The sequence below is a fragment of the Callithrix jacchus genome, chromosome 5, assembly GCF_049354715.1.
Source record: "Callithrix jacchus isolate 240 chromosome 5, calJac240_pri, whole genome shotgun sequence".
Lineage (NCBI taxonomy): Eukaryota > Metazoa > Chordata > Mammalia > Primates > Cebidae > Callithrix > Callithrix jacchus.
In genome coordinates, this window is record NC_133506.1 from 60,948,296 (window position 1) to 60,972,811 (window position 24,516).

The window sequence follows — 24,516 nt, forward strand, 5'->3', positions numbered from 1 at the left end:
GCTGGAAAATTCCGTCTAAAACTCAAAACGAATGTATCATTCAGACTGCTCTGCTGTGTGTTCGCTGACCTAAGGGAGTTGAATCTGCCTTGAGATTCAGAGAGTGAGAAGCGCGTTTCCTCTAGGAGCTGCGTTTGGATATTTCAGAGTGAATGGGAGTAAACGCTGTATTGAGAAATATCTGCTTCTAAACTCAAAACAAAGCAACCTACCAGAGAGGCCTTCGATGTGTGCGTTCCACTTACAGAGTTAAACTGATGTGTGTTCGCAGGAGTTTGTTAACCCTTTCTGAAAAGAAGGGGAAGACGCATTTTCCAGTCAAATCCAAGCATTTCAGGAATAGCTGGAAATCTCCGTCTAAATCTCAAAACAAACGTACACTTCAGACTGCTCTGCTGTGTGTTCGCTTACCTAAGGGAGTTGAATCGGCCTTGAGATTCAGAGAGTGAGAAGCGCGATTTTTCTAGGAGCTGCGTTTGGATATTTCAGAGTGAATGAAAGTAAACGCTGTATTGGGAAATATCTGCTTCTAAAACCAAAACGGAGTAACCTAACAGAACGGCCTTCAATGTGTGCGTTCAACTTACAGAGTTAAACTGATGTGTGTTTGCAGGAGTTTGTAAATTTTCTTCTGAGAAGAATCGGAAAACGCATTTTCCAGCCAAATCCAAGCATTTCAGGAATAGCTGGGTATCTCCGTCTAAAACTCAAAACAAACCTATCCTTCAGACTGCTCTGCTGTGTGTTCTCTTAGCTAAGGCAGTTGAATCTACCTTGAGATTCAGAGAGTGAGAACCGCGTTTCTTCTAGGAGCCGGGTTTGGATATTACAGAGTGAATGGGAGTAAACGCTGTATTAAGAAATATCTGCTTCTAAAACCCAAACGGAGCAACATAACAGAACGGCCTTCAATGTGTGCGTTCAACTTACAGAGTTAAACTGATGTGTGTTTGCAGGAGTTTGTAAACCCTTTCTGTGAAGAAGCGGAAAACGCATTTTTCCAGCCAAATCCAAGCATTTCAGAAATAGCTGGACATCTCCGTCTGAAACGCAAAACGAACGTATCCTTCAGACTGCTCTGCTGTGAGTTCGCTTATTTAAGGGGGTTGAATCTGCCTTAAGATTCAGAGAGTGAGAAGCGCGTTTCTTCTTGGAGCTGCGTTTGGATAGTCCAGAGTGAACGGGAGTTAACGATGTATTGAGAAATATCTGCTTCTAAAACCAAAACGGAGCAACATAACAGAACGGCCTTCAATGTGTCCGTTCAACTTACAGAGTTAAACTGATGTGTGTTTGCAGGAGTTTGTAAACCCTTTCTGTGAATAAGCAGAAAACGCATTTTTCCAGCCAAATCCAAGCATTTCAGAAATAGCTGGAAATCTCCGTCTAAAATTCAAAACGAACGTATCCTTCAGATTGCTCTGTTGTGTGTTCTCTTAGCTAAGGCAGTTGAATGTACCTTGATTCAAAAATGAGAACCGCGTTTCTTCTAGGAGCTGCGTTTAGATATTCCACAGTGAATGGGAGTAAACGCTGTATTGAGAAATAACTGCTTCTAAAACCAAAACGGAGCAACCTAAGAAAACGGCCTTCAATGTGTGCGTTCAACTTAAAGCGTTAAACTAATGTGTGTTTGCAGGAATTTGTAAACCCTTTCTGTGAAGAAGCGGAAAACGCATTTTGCCAGCCAAATCCAAGCATTTAGAGATAGCTGGAATTTTTAGTCTAAAACTCAAAACGAACGTACACTTCAGACTGCTCTGCTGTGTGTTGGCTTACCTAAGGGAGTTGAATCTGCCTTGAGATTCAGAGAGTGAGAAGCGCGTTTTTTCTAGGAGCTGCGTTTGGATATTCCAGAGTGAATGAAAGTAAACGCTGTATTGAGAAATATCTGCTTCTAAAACCAAAACGGAGCAACCTAACAGAACGGCCTTCAATGGGTGCGTTCAAATTACAGAGTTAAACTGATGTGTGTTTGCAGGAGTTTGTAAACCCTTTCTGTGAAGAAGCGGAAAACGCATTTTTCCAGCCAAATCCAAGCATTTCAAGAATAGCTGGAGATCTCCGTCTAAAACTCAAAACAAACGTATCCTTCAGACTGCTCTGCTGTGTGTTCTCTTAGCTAAGGCAGTTGAATCTACCTTGAGATTCAAAAAGTGAGAACCGCGTTTCTTCTAGGAGCTGCGTTTTTATATTCAAGATTAAGTGAAAGTAAACGCTGTATTGAGAAATATCTGCTTCTAAAACCAAAACGGAGCAACCTAACAGAACGGCCTTCAATGGGTGCGTTCAACTTACAGAGATAAACTGATGTGTGTTTGCAGAGATTTTTAAACCCTTTCTGTGAAGAAGCGGAAAACGCATTTTTCCAGCCAAATCCAAGCATTTCAGGAATAGCTGGAGATCTCCGTCTAAAACTCAAAACGAACGTATCCTTCAGACTGCTCTGCTGTGTGTTCGCTTACCTAAGGGAGTTGAATCTGCCTTGAGATTCAGAGAGTGAGAAGCGCGTTTCTTCTAGGAGCTGCGATTGGATAGTCCAGAGTAAATGGGAGTTAACGCTGTATTGACAAATATCTGCTTCTAAAACCAAAACAGAGCAACCTAACAGAACGGCCTTCAATGTGTGCGTTCCACTTACAGAGTTAAACTGATGGGTGTTTGCAGGAATTTGTAAACCCTTTCTGTGAAGAAGCGGAAAACGCATTTTTCCAGCGAAATCCAAGCGTTTCAGGAATAGCTGAAAATCTCCGTCTAAAACTCAAAACGGACGTATCCTTCAGACTGCTATGCTGTGTGTTCGCTTAGCTAAGGGACCTGAATCTGCCTTGAGATTCAGAGAGTGAGAACCGCGTTTCTTCTAGGAGCTGCGTTTGGATATTCCAGAGTGAATGGGAGTAAACGCTGTATTGAGAAATATCTGCTTCTAAAACCAAAACGGAGCAACCTAAGAGAACGGCCTTCAATGTGTGCGTTCATCCTAAAGAGTTAAACTGATGTGTGTTTGCAGGAGTTTGTAAACCCTTTCTGTGAAGAAGCGGAAAACTTATTTTTCCAGCCAAATCCAAGCATTTCAGAAATAGCTTGAAATCTCTGTCTAAAACTCAAAACGAACGTATCCTTCAAACTGCTCTGCTGTGTGTTCGCTTAGCTAAGAAAGCTGAATCTGCCTTGAGATTCAGAGAGGGAGAAGCGCGTTTCTTCTAGGAGCTGCGTTTGGATATTACAGAATGAATGGGAGTTAACGCTGTATTGAGAAATATTTGCTTGTAAAACCAAAACGGAGCAACCTAACAGAACGGCCTTCAATGTGTGCGTTCATCTTACAGAGTTAAACTGATGTGTGTTTGCAGGAATTTGTAAACCCTTTCTGTGAAGAAGCGGAAAACGCATTTTTCCAGCCAAATCCAAGCATGTCAGAAATAGCTGGAAAATTCCGTCTAAAACTCAAAACGAATGTATCATTCAGACTGCTCTGCTGTGTGTTCGCTGACCTAAGGGAGTTGAATCTGCCTTGAGATTCAGAGAGTGAGAAGCGCGTTTCCTCTAGGAGCTGCGTTTGGATATTTCAGAGTGAATGGGAGTAAACGCTGTATTGAGAAATATCTGCTTCTAAACTCAAAACAAAGCAACCTACCAGAGAGGCCTTCGATGTGTGCGTTCCACTTACAGAGTTAAACTGATGTGTGTTCGCAGGAGTTTGTTAACCCTTTCTGAAAAGAAGGGGAAGACGCATTTTCCAGTCAAATCCAAGCATTTCAGGAATAGCTGGAAATCTCCGTCTAAATCTCAAAACAAACGTACACTTCAGACTGCTCTGCTGTGTGTTCGCTTACCTAAGGGAGTTGAATCGGCCTTGAGATTCAGAGAGTGAGAAGCGCGATTTTTCTAGGAGCTGCGTTTGGATATTTCAGAGTGAATGAAAGTAAACGCTGTATTGGGAAATATCTGCTTCTAAAACCAAAACGGAGTAACCTAACAGAACGGCCTTCAATGTGTGCGTTCAACTTACAGAGTTAAACTGATGTGTGTTTGCAGGAGTTTGTAAATTTTCTTCTGAGAAGAATCGGAAAACGCATTTTCCAGCCAAATCCAAGCATTTCAGGAATAGCTGGGTATCTCCGTCTAAAACTCAAAACAAACCTATCCTTCAGACTGCTCCGCTGTGTGTTCTCTTAGCTAAGGCAGTTGAATCTACCTTGAGATTCAGAGAGTGAGAACCGCGTTTCTTCTAGGAGCCGGGTTTGGATATTACAGAGTGAATGGGAGTAAACGCTGTATTGAGAAATATCTGCTTCTAAAACCCAAACGGAGCAACATAACAGAACGGCCTTCAATGTGTGCGTTCAACTTACAGAGTTAAACTGATGTGTGTTTGCAGGAGTTTGTAAACCCTTTCTGTGAAGAAGCGGAAAACGCATTTTTCCAGCCAAATCCAAGCATTTCAGAAATAGCTGGACATCTCCGTCTGAAACGCAAAACGAACGTATCCTTCAGACTGCTCTGCTGTGAGTTCGCTTATTTAAGGGGGTTGAATCTGCCTTAAGATTCAGAGAGTGAGAAGCGCGTTTCTTCTTGGAGCTGCGTTTGGATAGTCCAGAGTGAACGGGAGTTAACGATGTATTGAGAAATATCTGCTTCTAAAACCAAAACGGAGCAACATAACAGAACGGCCTTCAATGTGTCCGTTCAACTTACAGAGTTAAACTGATGTGTGTTTGCAGGAGTTTGTAAACCCTTTCTGTGAATAAGCAGAAAACGCATTTTTCCAGCCAAATCCAAGCATTTCAGGAATAGCTGGAAATCTCCGTCTAAAACTCAAAACGAACGTATCCTTCAGACTACTCTGCTGTGTGTTCGCTTACCTAAGGGAGTTGAATCTGCCTTGAGATTCAGAGTGTGAGAAGCGCGTTTCTTTTAGGAGCTGCGTTTGGATATTCCAGAGTGAATGGGAGTAAACGCTGTATAGAGAAATATCTGATTCTAAAACCAAAACGGAGCAACCTAACAGAACGGCCTTCAATGTGTGGGTTCAACCTAAAGAGATAAACTGATTTTTGTTTGCAGGAGTTTGTAAACCCTTTCTGTGAAGAAGCGGAAAACGCATTTTTCCAGCCAAATCCAAGCATTTCAGAAAGAGCTGGAAATCTCCGTCTACAACTCAAAACGAACATATCCTTCAGAATGCTCTGCTGTGTGTTCGCTTAGGTAAGGGAGCTGAATCTGCCTTGAGTTTCAGAGAGTGAGAAGCGTGTTTCTTCTAGGAGCTTCGTTTGGATATTCCAGAGTGAATGGGATTAAACGCTGTATTGAGAAATATCTGCTTCTAAAACCAAAACGGAGCAACTTAACAAAACGGCCTTCAATGTGTGCGTTCAACTTACAGAGGTAAACTGATGTGTGTTTGCAGGAGTTTGTAATCCCTTTCTGTGAAGAAGCGGAAAACGCATTTTTCAAGCCAAATCCAAGCATTTCAGAAATAGCTGGACATCTCCGTCTAAAACTCAAAACGAACGTATCCTTCAGAATGCTCGGCTGTGTGTTCGCTTACCTAAGGGAGTTGAATCTGCCTTGAGATTCAGAAAGTGAGAAGCGCGTTTCTTATAGGAGCTGCGTTTGTATAGTCCAGAGTGAATGGGAGTTTACGCTGTATTGAGAAGTATCTCCTTCTAGAACCAAAGCGGAGCAACTTAACAAAACAACCTTCAATGTGTGCGTTCAACTTACAGAGTTAAACTGATGTGTGTTTGCAGGAGTTTGTAAACCCTTTCTGAGAAGAGGGGGAAAACGCATATTCCAGCCAAATCCAAGCATTTAGGGATAGCTGGAATTCTCAGTCTAAAACTCAAAACGAACGTACACTTCAGACTGCTCTGCTGTGTGTTAGCTTACCTAAGGAAGTTGAATCTGCCTTGAGATTCAGAGAGTGAGAAGCGCGTTTGTTCTAGGAGCTGCGTTTGGATATTCCAGAGTGAATGAAAGTAAACGCTGTATTGAGAAATATCTGCTTCTAAAACCAAAACGGAGCAACCTAACAGAACGGCCTTCAATGGGTGCATTCAACTTACGGAGTTAAACTGATCTGTGTTTGCAGGGATTTTTAAACCCTTTCTGTGAAGAAGCGGAAAACGCATTTCTCCAGCCAAATCCAAGCATTTCAGGAATAGCTGGAGATCTCCGTCTAAAACTCAAAACAAACGTATCCTTCAGACTGCTCTGCTGTGTGTTCTCTTAGCTAAGGCAGTTGAATCTACCTTGAGATTCAAAAAGTGAGAACCGCGTTTCTTCTAGGAGCTGCGTTTTTATATTCAAGATTAAATGGGAGTAAACGCTGTATTGAGAAATATCTGCTTCTAAAACCGAAACGGAGAAACCTAACAGAACGGCCTTCAATGTGTGCGTTCAACTAACAGAGTTAAACTGATGTGTGTTTGCAGGAGTTTTTAAACCCTTTCTGTGAAGAAGTGGAAAACGCATTTTCCAGCCAAATCCAAGCATTTCACGAATAGCTGGAAATCTCAGTCTAAAACTCAAAACGAACGTATACTTCAGACTGCTCTGCTGTGTGTTCGCTTAGTTAAGGGACCTGAATCTGCCTTGAGATTCAGAGTGAGAAGCACGTTTCTTCTAGGAGCTGCGTTTAAATATTCCAGAGTGAATGGGAGTAAACGCTGTATTGAGAAATATCTGCTTCTAAAACCCAAACGGAGCAATCTAACAGAACGGCCTTCAATGTGTGCGTTCAACTTACAGAGTTGAACTGATGTGTGTTTGCAGGAGTTTGTAAACCCTTTCTGAGAAGAAGCGGAAAACGCATTTTCCAGCCAAATCCAAGCATTTCAGGAATAGCTGGAAATCTCCGTCTAAAACTCAAAACGAACGTATGATTCAGACTGCTCTGCTGTGTGTTCGCTTACATAACGGAGTTTAATCTGCCTTGAGATTCAGAGTGAGAAGCGCGTTTCTTATAGGTGCTGCGTTTGGATAGTCCAGAGTAAACGGGAGTTCACGCTGTATTGAGAAATATCTGCTTCTAAAACCAAAACGGAGCAATCTAACAGAACGGCCTTCAATGTGTGCGTTCCACTTACAGAGTTAAACTGATGTGTGTTAGCAGGAGTTTGAAAACCCTTTCTGTGAAGAAGCGGAAAACGCATTTTTCCAGCCAAATCCTAGCATTTCAGAAATAGCTGGTCATCTCCGTCTGAAACTCAAAACGAACGTATCCTTCAGACTGCTCTGCTGTGAGTTCGCCTATTTAAGGGGGTTGAATCTGCCTTGAGATTCAGAGAGTGAGCAGCCCGTTTCTTCTTGGAGCTGCGTTTGGATAGTCCAGAGTGAACGGGAGTTAACGATGTATTGAGAAATATCTGCTTCTAAAAGCAAAACGGAGCCACCTAACAGAACGGCCTTCAATGTGTGCGTTCAACTTACAGAGTTAAACTGATGTCTGTTTGCAGGAGTTTGTAAACCCTTTCCGTGAAGAAGCGGAAAACTTATTTTTCAAGCCAAATCCAAGCATTTCAGAAATAACTGGAAATCTCCGTCTAAAACTCAAAACGAACCTATCCTTCAGACTGCTCTGCTGTGTGTTCACTTACCTAAGGGAGCTGCATCTGCCTTGAGTTTCAGAGAGTGAGAAGCGAGTTTCTTCTAGGAGCTGCGTTTGGATATTACAGAATGAATGGGAGTTAACGCTGTATTGAGAAATATTTGCTTGTAAAACCAAAACGGAGCAACCTAACAGAACGGCCTTCAATGTGTGCGTTCATCTTACAGAGTTAAACTGATGTGTGTTTGCAGGAATTTGTAAACCCTTTCTGTGAAGAAGCGGAAAACGCATTTTTCCAGCCAAATCCAAGCATGTCAGAAATAGCTGGAAAATTCCGTCTAAAACTCAAAACGAATGTATCATTCAGACTGCTCTGCTGTGTGTTCGCTTACCTAAGGGAGTTGAATCTGCCTTGAGATTCAGAGAGTGAGAAGCGCGTTTCTTCTAGGAGCTGCGATTGGATAGTCCAGAGTAAATGGGAGTTAACGCTGTATTGACAAATATCTGCTTCTAAAACCAAAACAGAGCAACCTAACAGAACGGCCTTCAATGTGTGCGTTCCACTTACAGAGTTAAACTGATGGGTGTTTGCAGGAATTTGTAAACCCTTTCTGTGAAGAAGCGGAAAACGCATTTTTCCAGCGAAATCCAAGCGTTTCAGGAATAGCTGAAAATCTCCGTCTAAAACTCAAAACGGACGTATCCTTCAGACTGCTATGCTGTGTGTTCGCTTAGCTAAGGGACCTGAATCTGCCTTGAGATTCAGAGAGTGAGAACCGCGTTTCTTCTAGGAGCTGCGTTTGGATATTCCAGAGTGAATGGGAGTAAACGCTGTATTGAGAAATATCTGCTTCTAAAACCAAAACGGAGCAACCTAAGAGAACGGCCTTCAATGTGTGCGTTCATCCTAAAGAGTTAAACTGATGTGTGTTTGCAGGAGTTTGTAAACCCTTTCTGTGAAGAAGCGGAAAACTTATTTTTCCAGCCAAATCCAAGCATTTCAGAAATAGCTTGAAATCTCTGTCTAAAACTCAAAACGAACGTATCCTTCAAACTGCTCTGCTGTGTGTTCGCTTAGCTAAGAAAGCTGAATCTGCCTTGAGATTCAGAGAGGGAGAAGCGCGTTTCTTCTAGGAGCTGCGTTTGGATATTACAGAATGAATGGGAGTTAACGCTGTATTGAGAAATATTTGCTTGTAAAACCAAAACGGAGCAACCTAACAGAACGGCCTTCAATGTGTGCGTTCATCTTACAGAGTTAAACTGATGTGTGTTTGCAGGAATTTGTAAACCCTTTCTGTGAAGAAGCGGAAAACGCATTTTTCCAGCCAAATCCAAGCATGTCAGAAATAGCTGGAAAATTCCGTCTAAAACTCAAAACGAATGTATCATTCAGACTGCTCTGCTGTGTGTTCGCTGACCTAAGGGAGTTGAATCTGCCTTGAGATTCAGAGAGTGAGAAGCGCGTTTCCTCTAGGAGCTGCGTTTGGATATTTCAGAGTGAATGGGAGTAAACGCTGTATTGAGAAATATCTGCTTCTAAACTCAAAACAAAGCAACCTACCAGAGAGGCCTTCGATGTGTGCGTTCCACTTACAGAGTTAAACTGATGTGTGTTCGCAGGAGTTTGTTAACCCTTTCTGAAAAGAAGGGGAAGACGCATTTTCCAGTCAAATCCAAGCATTTCAGGAATAGCTGGAAATCTCCGTCTAAATCTCAAAACAAACGTACACTTCAGACTGCTCTGCTGTGTGTTCGCTTACCTAAGGGAGTTGAATCGGCCTTGAGATTCAGAGAGTGAGAAGCGCGATTTTTCTAGGAGCTGCGTTTGGATATTTCAGAGTGAATGAAAGTAAACGCTGTATTGGGAAATATCTGCTTCTAAAACCAAAACGGAGTAACCTAACAGAACGGCCTTCAATGTGTGCGTTCAACTTACAGAGTTAAACTGATGTGTGTTTGCAGGAGTTTGTAAATTTTCTTCTGAGAAGAATCGGAAAACGCATTTTCCAGCCAAATCCAAGCATTTCAGGAATAGCTGGGTATCTCCGTCTAAAACTCAAAACAAACCTATCCTTCAGACTGCTCTGCTGTGTGTTCTCTTAGCTAAGGCAGTTGAATCTACCTTGAGATTCAGAGAGTGAGAACCGCGTTTCTTCTAGGAGCCGGGTTTGGATATTACAGAGTGAATGGGAGTAAACGCTGTATTGAGAAATATCTGCTTCTAAAACCCAAACGGAGCAACATAACAGAACGGCCTTCAATGTGTGCGTTCAACTTACAGAGTTAAACTGATGTGTGTTTGCAGGAGTTTGTAAACCCTTTCTGTGAAGAAGCGGAAAACGCATTTTTCCAGCCAAATCCAAGCATTTCAGAAATAGCTGGACATCTCCGTCTGAAACGCAAAACGAACGTATCCTTCAGACTGCTCTGCTGTGAGTTCGCTTATTTAAGGGGGTTGAATCTGCCTTAAGATTCAGAGAGTGAGAAGCGCGTTTCTTCTTGGAGCTGCGTTTGGATAGTCCAGAGTGAACGGGAGTTAACGATGTATTGAGAAATATCTGCTTCTAAAACCAAAACGGAGCAACATAACAGAACGGCCTTCAATGTGTCCGTTCAACTTACAGAGTTAAACTGATGTGTGTTTGCAGGAGTTTGTAAACCCTTTCTGTGAATAAGCAGAAAACGCATTTTTCCAGCCAAATCCAAGCATTTCAGGAATAGCTGGAAATCTCCGTCTAAAACTCAAAACGAACGTATCCTTCAGACTACTCTGCTGTGTGTTCGCTTACCTAAGGGAGTTGAATCTGCCTTGAGATTCAGAGTGTGAGAAGCGCGTTTCTTTTAGGAGCTGCGTTTGGATATTCCAGAGTGAATGGGAGTAAACGCTGTATAGAGAAATATCTGATTCTAAAACCAAAACGGAGCAACCTAACAGAACGGCCTTCAATGTGTGGGTTCAACCTAAAGAGATAAACTGATTTTTGTTTGCAGGAGTTTGTAAACCCTTTCTGTGAAGAAGCGGAAAACGCATTTTTCCAGCCAAATCCAAGCATTTCAGAAAGAGCTGGAAATCTCCGTCTACAACTCAAAACGAACATATCCTTCAGAATGCTCTGCTGTGTGTTCGCTTAGGTAAGGGAGCTGAATCTGCCTTGAGTTTCAGAGAGTGAGAAGCGTGTTTCTTCTAGGAGCTTCGTTTGGATATTCCAGAGTGAATGGGATTAAACGCTGTATTGAGAAATATCTGCTTCTAAAACCAAAACGGAGCAACTTAACAAAACGGCCTTCAATGTGTGCGTTCAACTTACAGAGGTAAACTGATGTGTGTTTGCAGGAGTTTGTAATCCCTTTCTGTGAAGAAGCGGAAAACGCATTTTTCAAGCCAAATCCAAGCATTTCAGAAATAGCTGGACATCTCCGTCTAAAACTCAAAACGAACGTATCCTTCAGAATGCTCGGCTGTGTGTTCGCTTACCTAAGGGAGTTGAATCTGCCTTGAGATTCAGAAAGTGAGAAGCGCGTTTCTTATAGGAGCTGCGTTTGTATAGTCCAGAGTGAATGGGAGTTTACGCTGTATTGAGAAGTATCTCCTTCTAGAACCAAAGCGGAGCAACTTAACAAAACAACCTTCAATGTGTGCGTTCAACTTACAGAGTTAAACTGATGTGTGTTTGCAGGAGTTTGTAAACCCTTTCTGAGAAGAGGGGGAAAACGCATATTCCAGCCAAATCCAAGCATTTAGGGATAGCTGGAATTCTCAGTCTAAAACTCAAAACGAACGTACACTTCAGACTGCTCTGCTGTGTGTTAGCTTACCTAAGGAAGTTGAATCTGCCTTGAGATTCAGAGAGTGAGAAGCGCGTTTGTTCTAGGAGCTGCGTTTGGATATTCCAGAGTGAATGAAAGTAAACGCTGTATTGAGAAATATCTGCTTCTAAAACCAAAACGGAGCAACCTAACAGAACGGCCTTCAATGGGTGCATTCAACTTACGGAGTTAAACTGATCTGTGTTTGCAGGGATTTTTAAACCCTTTCTGTGAAGAAGCGGAAAACGCATTTCTCCAGCCAAATCCAAGCATTTCAGGAATAGCTGGAGATCTCCGTCTAAAACTCAAAACAAACGTATCCTTCAGACTGCTCTGCTGTGTGTTCTCTTAGCTAAGGCAGTTGAATCTACCTTGAGATTCAAAAAGTGAGAACCGCGTTTCTTCTAGGAGCTGCGTTTTTATATTCAAGATTAAATGGGAGTAAACGCTGTATTGAGAAATATCTGCTTCTAAAACCGAAACGGAGAAACCTAACAGAACGGCCTTCAATGTGTGCGTTCAACTAACAGAGTTAAACTGATGTGTGTTTGCAGGAGTTTTTAAACCCTTTCTGTGAAGAAGTGGAAAACGCATTTTCCAGCCAAATCCAAGCATTTCACGAATAGCTGGAAATCTCAGTCTAAAACTCAAAACGAACGTATACTTCAGACTGCTCTGCTGTGTGTTCGCTTAGTTAAGGGACCTGAATCTGCCTTGAGATTCAGAGTGAGAAGCACGTTTCTTCTAGGAGCTGCGTTTAAATATTCCAGAGTGAATGGGAGTAAACGCTGTATTGAGAAATATCTGCTTCTAAAACCCAAACGGAGCAATCTAACAGAACGGCCTTCAATGTGTGCGTTCAACTTACAGAGTTGAACTGATGTGTGTTTGCAGGAGTTTGTAAACCCTTTCTGAGAAGAAGCGGAAAACGCATTTTCCAGCCAAATCCAAGCATTTCAGGAATAGCTGGAAATCTCCGTCTAAAACTCAAAACGAACGTATGATTCAGACTGCTCTGCTGTGTGTTCGCTTACATAACGGAGTTTAATCTGCCTTGAGATTCAGAGTGAGAAGCGCGTTTCTTATAGGTGCTGCGTTTGGATAGTCCAGAGTAAACGGGAGTTCACGCTGTATTGAGAAATATCTGCTTCTAAAACCAAAACGGAGCAATCTAACAGAACGGCCTTCAATGTGTGCGTTCAACTTACAGAGTTAAACTGATGTGTGTTAGCAGGAGTTTGAAAACCCTTTCTGTGAAGAAGCGGAAAACGCATTTTTCCAGCCAAATCCTAGCATTTCAGAAATAGCTGGTCATCTCCGTCTGAAACTCAAAACGAACGTATCCTTCAGACTGCTCTGCTGTGAGTTCGCCTATTTAAGGGGGTTGAATCTGCCTTGAGATTCAGAGAGTGAGCAGCCCGTTTCTTCTTGGAGCTGCGTTTGGATAGTCCAGAGTGAACGGGAGTTAACGATGTATTGAGAAATATCTGCTTCTAAAAGCAAAACGGAGCCACCTAACAGAACGGCCTTCAATGTGTGCGTTCAACTTACAGAGTTAAACTGATGTCTGTTTGCAGGAGTTTGTAAACCCTTTCCGTGAAGAAGCGGAAAACTTATTTTTCAAGCCAAATCCAAGCATTTCAGAAATAACTGGAAATCTCCGTCTAAAACTCAAAACGAACCTATCCTTCAGACTGCTCTGCTGTGTGTTCGCTTACCTAAGGGAGCTGCATCTGCCTTGAGTTTCAGAGAGTGAGAAGCGAGTTTCTTCTAGGAGCTGCGTTTGGATATTACAGAGTGAATGGGAGTTAACGCTGTATTGAGAAATATTTGCTTGTAAAACCAAAACGGAGCAACCTAACAGAACGGCCTTCAATGTGTGCGTTCATCTTACAGAGTTAAACTGATGTGTGTTTGCAGGAATTTGTAAACCCTTTCTGTGAAGAAGCGGAAAACGCATTTTTCCAGCCAAATCCAAGCATGTCAGAAATAGCTGGAAAATTCCGTCTAAAACTCAAAACGAATGTATCATTCAGACTGCTCTGCTGTGTGTTCGCTGACCTAAGGGAGTTGAATCTGCCTTGAGATTCAGAGAGTGAGAAGCGCGTTTCCTCTAGGAGCTGCGTTTGGATATTTCAGAGTGAATGGGAGTAAACGCTGTATTGAGAAATATCTGCTTCTAAACTCAAAACAAAGCAACCTACCAGAGAGGCCTTCGATGTGTGCGTTCCACTTACAGAGTTAAACTGATGTGTGTTCGCAGGAGTTTGTTAACCCTTTCTGAAAAGAAGGGGAAGACGCATTTTCCAGTCAAATCCAAGCATTTCAGGAATAGCTGGAAATCTCCGTCTAAATCTCAAAACAAACGTACACTTCAGACTGCTCTGCTGTGTGTTCGCTTACCTAAGGGAGTTGAATCGGCCTTGAGATTCAGAGAGTGAGAAGCGCGATTTTTCTAGGAGCTGCGTTTGGATATTTCAGAGTGAATGAAAGTAAACGCTGTATTGGGAAATATCTGCTTCTAAAACCAAAACGGAGTAACCTAACAGAACGGCCTTCAATGTGTGCGTTCAACTTACAGAGTTAAACTGATGTGTGTTTGCAGGAGTTTGTAAATTTTCTTCTGAGAAGAATCGGAAAACGCATTTTCCAGCCAAATCCAAGCATTTCAGGAATAGCTGGGTATCTCCGTCTAAAACTCAAAACAAACCTATCCTTCAGACTGCTCTGCTGTGTGTTCTCTTAGCTAAGGCAGTTGAATCTACCTTGAGATTCAGAGAGTGAGAACCGCGTTTCTTCTAGGAGCCGGGTTTGGATATTACAGAGTGAATGGGAGTAAACGCTGTATTGAGAAATATCTGCTTCTAAAACCCAAACGGAGCAACATAACAGAACGGCCTTCAATGTGTGCGTTCAACTTACAGAGTTAAACTGATGTGTGTTTGCAGGAGTTTGTAAACCCTTTCTGTGAAGAAGCGGAAAACGCATTTTTCCAGCCAAATCCAAGCATTTCAGAAATAGCTGGACATCTCCGTCTGAAACGCAAAACGAACGTATCCTTCAGACTGCTCTGCTGTGAGTTCGCTTATTTAAGGGGGTTGAATCTGCCTTAAGATTCAGAGAGTGAGAAGCGCGTTTCTTCTTGGAGCTGCGTTTGGATAGTCCAGAGTGAACGGGAGTTAACGATGTATTGAGAAATATCTGCTTCTAAAACCAAAACGGAGCAACATAACAGAACGGCCTTCAATGTGTCCGTTCAACTTACAGAGTTAAACTGATGTGTGTTTGCAGGAGTTTGTAAACCCTTTCTGTGAATAAGCAGAAAACGCATTTTTCCAGCCAAATCCAAGCATTTCAGAAATAGCTGGAAATCTCCGTCTAAAATTCAAAACGAACGTATTCTTCAGATTGCTCTGTTGTGTGTTCTCTTAGCTAAGGCAGTTGAATGTACCTTGATTCAAAAATGAGAACCGCGTTTCTTCTAGGAGCTGCGTTTAGATATTCCACAGTGAATGGGAGTAAACGCTGTATTGAGAAATAACTGCTTCTAAAACCAAAACGGAGCAACCTAACAAAACGGCCTTCAATGTGTGCGTTCAACTTAAAGCGTTAAACTAATGTGTGTTTGCAGGAATTTGTAAACCCTTTCTGTGAAGAAGCGGAAAACGCATTTTTCCAGCCAAATCCAAGCATGTCAGAAATAGCTGGAAAATTCCGTCTAAAACTCAAAACGAATGTATCATTCAGACTGCTCTGCTGTGTGTTCGCTTACCTAAGGGAGTTGAATCTGCCTTGAGATTCAGAGAGTGAGAAGCGCGTTTCTTCTAGGAGCTGCGATTGGATAGTCCAGAGTAAATGGGAGTTAACGCTGTATTGACAAATATCTGCTTCTAAAACCAAAACAGAGCAACCTAACAGAACGGCCTTCAATGTGTGCGTTCCACTTACAGAGTTAAACTGATGGGTGTTTGCAGGAATTTGTAAACCCTTTCTGTGAAGAAGCGGAAAACGCATTTTTCCAGCGAAATCCAAGCGTTTCAGGAATAGCTGAAAATCTCCGTCTAAAACTCAAAACGGACGTATCCTTCAGACTGCTATGCTGTGTGTTCGCTTAGCTAAGGGACCTGAATCTGCCTTGAGATTCAGAGAGTGAGAACCGCGTTTCTTCTAGGAGCTGCGTTTGGATATTCCAGAGTGAATGGGAGTAAACGCTGTATTGAGAAATATCTGCTTCTAAAACCAAAACGGAGCAACCTAAGAGAACGGCCTTCAATGTGTGCGTTCATCCTAAAGAGTTAAACTGATGTGTGTTTGCAGGAGTTTGTAAACCCTTTCTGTGAAGAAGCGGAAAACTTATTTTTCCAGCCAAATCCAAGCATTTCAGAAATAGCTTGAAATCTCTGTCTAAAACTCAAAACGAACGTATCCTTCAAACTGCTCTGCTGTGTGTTCGCTTAGCTAAGAAAGCTGAATCTGCCTTGAGATTCAGAGAGGGAGAAGCGCGTTTCTTCTAGGAGCTGCGTTTGGATATTACAGAATGAATGGGAGTTAACGCTGTATTGAGAAATATTTGCTTGTAAAACCAAAACGGAGCAACCTAACAGAACGGCCTTCAATGTGTGCGTTCATCTTACAGAGTTAAACTGATGTGTGTTTGCAGGAATTTGTAAACCCTTTCTGTGAAGAAGCGGAAAACGCATTTTTCCAGCCAAATCCAAGCATGTCAGAAATAGCTGGAAAATTCCGTCTAAAACTCAAAACGAATGTATCATTCAGACTGCTCTGCTGTGTGTTCGCTGACCTAAGGGAGTTGAATCTGCCTTGAGATTCAGAGAGTGAGAAGCGCGTTTCCTCTAGGAGCTGCGTTTGGATATTTCAGAGTGAATGGGAGTAAACGCTGTATTGAGAAATATCTGCTTCTAAACTCAAAACAAAGCAACCTACCAGAGAGGCCTTCGATGTGTGCGTTCCACTTACAGAGTTAAACTGATGTGTGTTCGCAGGAGTTTGTTAACCCTTTCTGAAAAGAAGGGGAAGACGCATTTTCCAGTCAAATCCAAGCATTTCAGGAATAGCTGGAAATCTCCGTCTAAATCTCAAAACAAACGTACACTTCAGACTGCTCTGCTGTGTGTTCGCTTACCTAAGGGAGTTGAATCGGCCTTGAGATTCAGAGAGTGAGAAGCGCGATTTTTCTAGGAGCTGCGTTTGGATATTTCAGAGTGAATGAAAGTAAACGCTGTATTGGGAAATATCTGCTTCTAAAACCAAAACGGAGTAACCTAACAGAACGGCCTTCAATGTGTGCGTTCAACTTACAGAGTTAAACTGATGTGTGTTTGCAGGAGTTTGTAAATTTTCTTCTGAGAAGAATCGGAAAACGCATTTTCCAGCCAAATCCAAGCATTTCAGGAATAGCTGGGTATCTCCGTCTAAAACTCAAAACAAACCTATCCTTCAGACTGCTCTGCTGTGTGTTCTCTTAGCTAAGGCAGTTGAATCTACCTTGAGATTCAGAGAGTGAGAACCGCGTTTCTTCTAGGAGCCGGGTTTGGATATTACAGAGTGAATGGGAGTAAACGCTGTATTGAGAAATATCTGCTTCTAAAACCCAAACGGAGCAACATAACAGAACGGCCTTCAATGTGTGCGTTCAACTTACAGAGTTAAACTGATGTGTGTTTGCAGGAGTTTGTAAACCCTTTCTGTGAAGAAGCGGAAAACGCATTTTTCCAGCCAAATCCAAGCATTTCAGAAATAGCTGGACATCTCCGTCTGAAACGCAAAACGAACGTATCCTTCAGACTGCTCTGCTGTGAGTTCGCTTATTTAAGGGGGTTGAATCTGCCTTAAGATTCAGAGAGTGAGAAGCGCGTTTCTTCTTGGAGCTGCGTTTGGATAGTCCAGAGTGAACGGGAGTTAACGATGTATTGAGAAATATCTGCTTCTAAAACCAAAACGGAGCAACATAACAGAACGGCCTTCAATGTGTCCGTTCAACTTACAGAGTTAAACTGATGTGTGTTTGCAGGAGTTTGTAAACCCTTTCTGTGAATAAGCAGAAAACGCATTTTTCCAGCCAAATCCAAGCATTTCAGGAATAGCTGGAAATCTCCGTCTAAAACTCAAAACGAACGTATCCTTCAGACTACTCTGCTGTGTGTTCGCTTACCTAAGGGAGTTGAATCTGCCTTGAGATTCAGAGTGTGAGAAGCGCGTTTCTTTTAGGAGCTGCGTTTGGATATTCCAGAGTGAATGGGAGTAAACGCTGTATAGAGAAATATCTGATTCTAAAACCAAAACGGAGCAACCTAACAGAACGGCCTTCAATGTGTGGGTTCAACCTAAAGAGATAAACTGATTTTTGTTTGCAGGAGTTTGTAAACCCTTTCTGTGAAGAAGCGGAAAACGCATTTTTCCAGCCAAATCCAAGCATTTCAGAAAGAGCTGGAAATCTCCGTCTACAACTCAAAACGAACATATCCTTCAGAATGCTCTGCTGTGTGTTCGCTTAGGTAAGGGAGCTGAATCTGCCTTGAGTTTCAGAGAGTGAGAAGCGTGTTTCTTCTAGGAGCTTCGTTTGGATATTCCAGAGTGAATGGGATTAAACGCTGTATTGAGAAATATCTGCTTCTAAAACCAAAACGGAGCAACTTAACAAAACGGCCTTCAATGTGTGCGTTCAACTTACAGAGGTAAACTGATGTGTGTTTGCAGGAGTTTGTAATCCCTTTCTGTGAAGAAGCGGAAAACGCATTTTTCAAGCCAAATCCAAGCATTTCAGAAATAGCTGGACATCTCCGTCTAAAACTCAAAACGAACGTATCCTTCAGAATGCTCGGCTGTGTGTTCGCTTACCTAAGGGAGTTGAATCTGCCTTGAGATTCAGAAAGTGAGAAGCGCGTTTCTTATAGGAGCTGCGTTTGTATAGTCCAGAGTGAATGGGAGTTTACGCTGTATTGAGAAGTATCTCCTTCTAGAACCAAAGCGGAGCAACTTAACAAAACAACCTTCAATGTGTGCGTTCAACTTACAGAGTTAAACTGATGTGTGTTTGCAGGAGTTTGTAAACCCTTTCTGAGAAGAGGGGGAAAACGCATATTCCAGCCAAATCCAAGCATTTAGGGATAGCTGGAATTCTCAGTCTAAAACTCAAAACGAACGTACACTTCAGACTGCTCTGCTGTGTGTTAGCTTACCTAAGGAAGTTGAATCTGCCTTGAGATTCAGAGAGTGAGAAGCGCGTTTGTTCTAGGAGCTGCGTTTGGATATTCCAGAGTGAATGAAAGTAAACGCTGTATTGAGAAATATCTGCTTCTAAAACCAAAACGGAGCAACCTAACAGAACGGCCTTCAATGGGTGCATTCAACTTACGGAGTTAAACTGATCTGTGTTTGCAGGGATTTTTAAACCCTTTCTGTGAAGAAGCGGAAAACGCATTTCTCCAGCCAAATCCAAGCATTTCAGGAATAGCTGGAGATCTCCGTCTAAAACTCAAAACAAACGTATCCTTCAGACTGCTCTGCTGTGTGTTCTCTTAGCTAAGGCAGTTGAATCTACCTTGAGATTCAAAAAGTGAGAACCGCGTTTCTTCTAGGAGCTGCGTTTTTATATTCAAGATTAAATGGGAGTAAACGCTGTATTGAGAAATATCTGCTTCTAAAACCGAAACGGAGAAACCTAACAGAACGGCCTTCAATGTGTGCGTTCAACTAACAGAGTTAAACTGATGTGTGTTTGCAGGAGTTTTTAAACCCTTTCTGTGAAGAAGTGGAAAACGCATTTTCCAGCCAAATCCAAGCATTTCACGAATAGCTGGAAATCTCAGTCTAAAACTCAAAACGAACGTATACTTCAGACTGCTCTGCTGTGTGTTCGCTTAGTTAAGGGACCTGAATCTGCCTTGAGATTCAGAGTGAGAAGCACGTTTCTTCTAGGAGCTGCGTTTAAATATTCCAGAGTGAATGGGAGTAAACGCTGTATTGAGAAATATCTGCTTCTAAAACCCAAACGGAGCAATCTAACAGAACGGCCTTCAATGTGTGCGTTCAACTTACAGAGTTGAACTGATGTGTGTTTGCAGGAGTTTGTAAACCCTTTCTGAGAAGAAGCGGAAAACGCATTTTCCAGCCAAATCCAAGCATTTCAGGAATAGCTGGAAATCTCCGTCTAAAACTCAAAACGAACGTATGATTCAGACTGCTCTGCTGTGTGTTCGCTTACATAACGGAGTTTAATCTGCCTTGAGATTCAGAGTGAGAAGCGCGTTTCTTATAGGTGCTGCGTTTGGATAGTCCAGAGTAAACGGGAGTTCACGCTGTATTGAGAAATATCTGCTTCTAAAACCAAAACGGAGCAATCTAACAGAACGGCCTTCAATGTGTGCGTTCAACTTACAGAGTTAAACTGATGTGTGTTAGCAGGAGTTTGAAAACCCTTTCTGTGAAGAAGCGGAAAACGCATTTTTCCAGCCAAATCCTAGCATTTCAGAAATAGCTGGTCATCTCCGTCTGAAACTCAAAACGAACGTATCCTTCAGACTGCTCTGCTGTGAGTTCGCCTATTTAAGGGGGTTGAATCTGCCTTGAGATTCAGAGAGTGAGCAGCCCGTTTCTTCTTGGAGCTGCGTTTGGATAGTCCAGAGTGAACGGGAGTTAACGATGTATTGAGAAATATCTGCTTCTAAAAGCAAAACGGAGCCACCTAACAGAACGGCCTTCAATGTGTGCGTTCAACTTACAGAGTTAAACTGATGTCTGTTTGCAGGAGTTTGTAAACCCTTTCCGTGAAGAAGCGGAAAACTTATTTTTCAAGCCAAATCCAAGCATTTCAGAAATAACTGGAAATCTCCGTCTAAAACTCAAAACGAACCTATCCTTCAGACTGCTCTGCTGTGTGTTCGCTTACCTAAGGGAGCTGCATCTGCCTTGAGTTTCAGAGAGTGAGAAGCGAGTTTCTTCTAGGAGCTGCGTTTGGATATTACAGAGTGAATGGGAGTTAACGCTGTATTGAGAAATATTTGCTTGTAAAACCAAAACGGAGCAACCTAACAGAACGGCCTTCAATGTGTGCGTTCATCTTACAGAGTTAAACTGATGTGTGTTTGCAGGAATTTGTAAACCCTTTCTGTGAAGAAGCGGAAAACGCATTTTTCCAGCCAAATCCAAGCATGTCAGAAATAGCTGGAAAATTCCGTCTAAAACTCAAAACGAATGTATCATTCAGACTGCTCTGCTGTGTGTTCGCTGACCTAAGGGAGTTGAATCTGCCTTGAGATTCAGAGAGTGAGAAGCGCGTTTCCTCTAGGAGCTGCGTTTGGATATTTCAGAGTGAATGGGAGTAAACGCTGTATTGAGAAATATCTGCTTCTAAACTCAAAACAAAGCAACCTACCAGAGAGGCCTTCGATGTGTGCGTTCCACTTACAGAGTTAAACTGATGTGTGTTCGCAGGAGTTTGTTAACCCTTTCTGAAAAGAAGGGGAAGACGCATTTTCCAGTCAAATCCAAGCATTTCAGGAATAGCTGGAAATCTCCGTCTAAATCTCAAAACAAACGTACACTTCAGACTGCTCTGCTGTGTGTTCGCTTACCTAAGGGAGTTGAATCGGCCTTGAGATTCAGAGAGTGAGAAGCGCGATTTTTCTAGGAGCTGCGTTTGGATATTTCAGAGTGAATGAAAGTAAACGCTGTATTGGGAAATATCTGCTTCTAAAACCAAAACGGAGTAACCTAACAGAACGGCCTTCAATGTGTGCGTTCAACTTACAGAGTTAAACTGATGTGTGTTTGCAGGAGTTTGTAAATTTTCTTCTGAGAAGAATCGGAAAACGCATTTTCCAGCCAAATCCAAGCATTTCAGGAATAGCTGGGTATCTCCGTCTAAAACTCAAAACAAACCTATCCTTCAGACTGCTCTGCTGTGTGTTCTCTTAGCTAAGGCAGTTGAATCTACCTTGAGATTCAGAGAGTGAGAACCGCGTTTCTTCTAGGAGCCGGGTTTGGATATTACAGAGTGAATGGGAGTAAACGCTGTATTGAGAAATATCTGCTTCTAAAACCCAAACGGAGCAACATAACAGAACGGCCTTCAATGTGTGCGTTCAACTTACAGAGTTAAACTGATGTGTGTTTGCAGGAGTTTGTAAACCCTTTCTGTGAAGAAGCGGAAAACGCATTTTTCCAGCCAAATCCAAGCATTTCAGAAATAGCTGGACATCTCCGTCTGAAACGCAAAACGAACGTATCCTTCAGACTGCTCTGCTGTGAGTTCGCTTATTTAAGGGGGTTGAATCTGCCTTAAGATTCAGAGAGTGAGAAGCGCGTTTCTTCTTGGAGCTGCGTTTGGATAGTCCAGAGTGAACGGGAGTTAACGATGTATTGAGAAATATCTGCTTCTAAAACCAAAACGGAGCAACATAACAGAACGGCCTTCAATGTGTCCGTTCAACTTACAGAGTTAAACTGATGTGTGTTTGCAGGAGTTTGTAAACCCTTTCTGTGAATAAGCAGAAAACGCATTTTTCCAGCCAAATCCAAGCATTTCAGAAATAGCTGGAAATCTCCGTCTAAAATTCAAAACGAACGTATTCTTCAGATTGCTCTGTTGTGTGTTCTCTTAGCTAAGGCAGTTGAATGTACCTTGATTCAAAAATGAGAACCGCGTTTCTTCTAGGAGCTGCGTTTAGATATTCCACAGTGAATGGGAGTAAACGCTGTATTGAGAAATAACTGCTTCTAAAACCAAAACGGAGCAACCTAACAAAACGGCCTTCAATGTGTGCGTTCAACTTAAAGCGTTAAACTAATGTGTGTTTGCAGGAATTTGTAAACCCTTTCTGTGAAGAAGCGGAAAACGCATTTTGCCAGCCAAATCCAAGCATTTAGAGATAGCTGGAATTTTTAGTCTAAAACTCAAAACGAACGTACACTTCAGACTGCTCTGCTGTGTGTTGGCTTACCTAAGGGAGTTGAATCTGCCTTGAGATTCAGAGAGTGAGAAGCGCGTTTTTTCTAGGAGCTGCGTTTGGATATTCCAGAGTGAATGAAAGTAAACGCTGTATTGAGAAATATCTGCTTCTAAAACCAAAACGGAGCAACCTAACAGAACGGCCTTCAATGGGTGCGTTCAAATTACAGAGTTAAACTGATGTGTGTTTGCAGGAGTTTGTAAACCCTTTCTGTGAAGAAGCAGAAAACGCATTTTTCCAGCCAAATCCAAGCATTTCAAGAATAGCTGGAGATCTCCGTCTAAAACTCAAAACAAACGTATCCTTCAGACTGCTCTGCTGTGTGTTCTCTTAGCTAAGGCAGTTGAATCTACCTTGAGATTCAAAAAGTGAGAACTGCGTTTCTTCTAGGAGCTGCGTTTTTATATTCAAGATTAAGTGAAAGTAAACGCTGTATTGAGAAATATCTGCTTCTAAAACCAAAACGGAGCAACCTAACAGAACGGCCTTCAATGGGTGCGTTCAACTTACAGAGATAAACTGATGTGTGTTTGCAGGGATTTTTAAACCCTTTCTGTGAAGAAGCGGAAAACGCATTTTTCCAGCCAAATCCAAGCATTTCAGGAATAGCTGGAGATCTCCGTCTAAAACTCAAAACGAACGTATCCTTCAGACTGCTCTGCTGTGTGTTCGCTTACCTAAGGGAGTTGAATCTGCCTTGAGATTCAGAGAGTGAGAAGCGCGTTTCTTCTAGGAGCTGCGTTTGGATAGTCCAGAGTAAATGGGAGTTAACGCTGTATTGACAAATATCTGCTTCTAAAACCAAAACAGAGCAACCTAACAAAACGGCCTTCAATGTGTGCGTTCCACTTACAGAGTTAAACTGATGGGTGTTTGCAGGAATTTGTAAACCCTTTCTGTGAAGAAGCGGAAAACGCATTTTTCCAGCGAAATCCAAGCGTTTCAGGAATAGCTGAAAATCTCCGTCTAAAACTCAAAACGGACGTATCCTTCAGACTGCTATGCTGTGTGTTCGCTTAGCTAAGGAACCTGAATCTGCCTTGAGATTCAGAGAGTGAGAACCGCGTTTCTTCTAGGAGCTGCGTTTGGATATTCCAGAGTGAATGGGAGTAAACGCTGTATTGAGAAATATCTGCTTCTAAAACCAAAACGGAGCAACCTAAGAGAACGGCCTTCAATGTGTGCGTTCATCCTAAAGAGTTAAACTGATGTGTGTTTGCAGGAGTTTGTAAACCCTTTCTGTGAAGAAGCGGAAAACTTATTTTTCCAGCCAAATCCAAGCATTTCAGAAATAGCTTGAAATCTCTGTCTAAAACTCAAAACGAACGTATCCTTCAAACTGCTCTGCTGTGTGTTCGCTTAGCTAAGAAAGCTGAATCTGCCTTGAGATTCAGAGAGGGAGAAGCGCGTTTCTTCTAGGAGCTGCGTTTGGATATTACAGAATGAATGGGAGTTAACGCTGTATTGAGAAATATTTGCTTGTAAAACCAAAACGGAGCAACCTAACAGAACGGCCTTCAATGTGTGCGTTCATCTTACAGAGTTAAACTGATGTGTGTTTGCAGGAATTTGTAAACCCTTTCTGTGAAGAAGCGGAAAACGCATTTTTCCAGCCAAATCCAAGCATGTCAGAAATAGCTGGAAAATTCCGTCTAAAACTCAAAACGAATGTATCATTCAGACTGCTCTGCTGTGTGTTCGCTGACCTAAGGGAGTTGAATCTGCCTTGAGATTCAGAGAGTGAGAAGCGCGTTTCCTCTAGGAGCTGCGTTTGGATATTTCAGAGTGAATGGGAGTAAACGCTGTATTGAGAAATATCTGCTTCTAAACTCAAAACAAAGCAACCTACCAGAGAGGCCTTCGATGTGTGCGTTCCACTTACAGAGTTAAACTGATGTGTGTTCGCAGGAGTTTGTTAACCCTTTCTGAAAAGAAGGGGAAGACGCATTTTCCAGTCAAATCCAAGCATTTCAGGAATAGCTGGGTATCTCCGTCTAAAACTCAAAACAAACCTATCCTTCAGACTGCTCTGCTGTGTGTTCTCTTAGCTAAGGCAGTTGAATCTACCTTGAGATTCAGAGAGTGAGAACCGCGTTTCTTCTAGGAGCCGGGTTTGGATATTACAGAGTGAATGGGAGTAAACGCTGTATTGAGAAATATCTGCTTCTAAAACCCAAACGGAGC